At 36.2% G+C, this 1,322-nt stretch overlaps 1 protein-coding gene across 1 annotated transcript in view; it reads right to left on the reverse strand.

The window, feature by feature from the left end:
- LOC101852172 (WD repeat-containing protein on Y chromosome) overlaps positions 1 to 1,322 on the reverse strand; it is a gene marked incomplete in the record, with an annotated part of 31,887 nt that overhangs the window by 29,962 nt on the left and 603 nt on the right.

Here is a 1,322-nt window from a genome sequence, read left to right on the forward strand (position 1 = left end):
GTGCGCTTTTGCGAAGAGGGCGCCACCGAATTTTGAGGACACTTTTTTAATTGGCTCAAAGAGAGAAGTGGCCCCTCTTGTTATGATAACACTGCACACGATATAAAGCGAAGAGATACAAGAAAAACTGACAGCGTTATATTATTCGTTCACTGGGTTTTCTATTTAAAAGAAAAGGGATAAATACAGAAATCACAAAAGTATCAACGGATGCATACAGGGGCGTTACATACACTTTGACAATTCGTTGATATGAAACAAACACAGAGTTAGTAACAAAAGCTTCTTAGACGAGGGTTCATAAGTCAACGGGAACATTATTTAACAGAAAAAAAATCTCCAACGCCTCATAACAAAGATGAACAAGCCAGATGAGGTTAAAACTACACCAAGAACATAAACATCAAATGAGGTGCCTATGTATAGTTTGTATACACACTAACCCAAGTGATAAACAACATTAATTTTACCTCAAAGGCTACCCGTTATATTTCCAGTATTCATCATCTATAGTTGCTATTTAGCTTTACAATTCCCATTTTACTGCTGTTCATTTTCCTTACTGGCCGTTTTGCGCAATGACGAAAAAAAGAAAAAGAAAGAAAGACGCCAGTATAATAACAATAATACACCGTGACTATCAATTACTGTATTTAATAAAACAATCATTATTTCTCCAATTCAAATTTTAGCCAATACACGAACCCATGCAATGGCAAAATCTCGAGCACAGAGATACGTTTAATAAAAGTGACGGTGATGATACATTCATTGGAAGTGCAGTGAAAGAGTTCAGTGGGGTCAATGGGGCCGTTACAGTTTGTCGGAGAAGGGGTGTGCAAACAGAAACCGATATGGGGTAAAAAGAGACAAGCAAAAAGACATCAAAGGCAAAATAATAATTCATGTAGCAAAGGGACATTCCCTCCCCCCCCCACCCTTAAAAACAACAACAACAACAACAGCAACAGCAACAACAACAACAACAACAACAACAACAACAACAACAACACCCAAAAACTATTCAACGACCACGTGTGTCTCCCAAGAGGAAATCTTGGAAAGAAAAGCTCGAGTTATACGAGCAAATAGATAACAATTAGGTGATAAAAGATAGGGGCAATATGCATTTTTTTTTTCATAACGACAACCCGAATTTGGAAGATAAAAGGAACGTGAGGCATAATGGCTGCTTGATAGAAATAGATAGATCGCATGGAAAAGTAAGTCTTCTTCCCTACCACAGCTGACACACATATGAAAAATTAATGTATCAAAAACACTAATAATAATAATAATAATAATAATAATAATAATAATAA

This window comes from Aplysia californica, unplaced genomic scaffold (genome assembly GCF_000002075.1).
Source record: "Aplysia californica isolate F4 #8 unplaced genomic scaffold, AplCal3.0 scaffold00122, whole genome shotgun sequence".
NCBI classification, from domain to species: Eukaryota; Metazoa; Mollusca; class Gastropoda; order Aplysiida; family Aplysiidae; genus Aplysia; species Aplysia californica.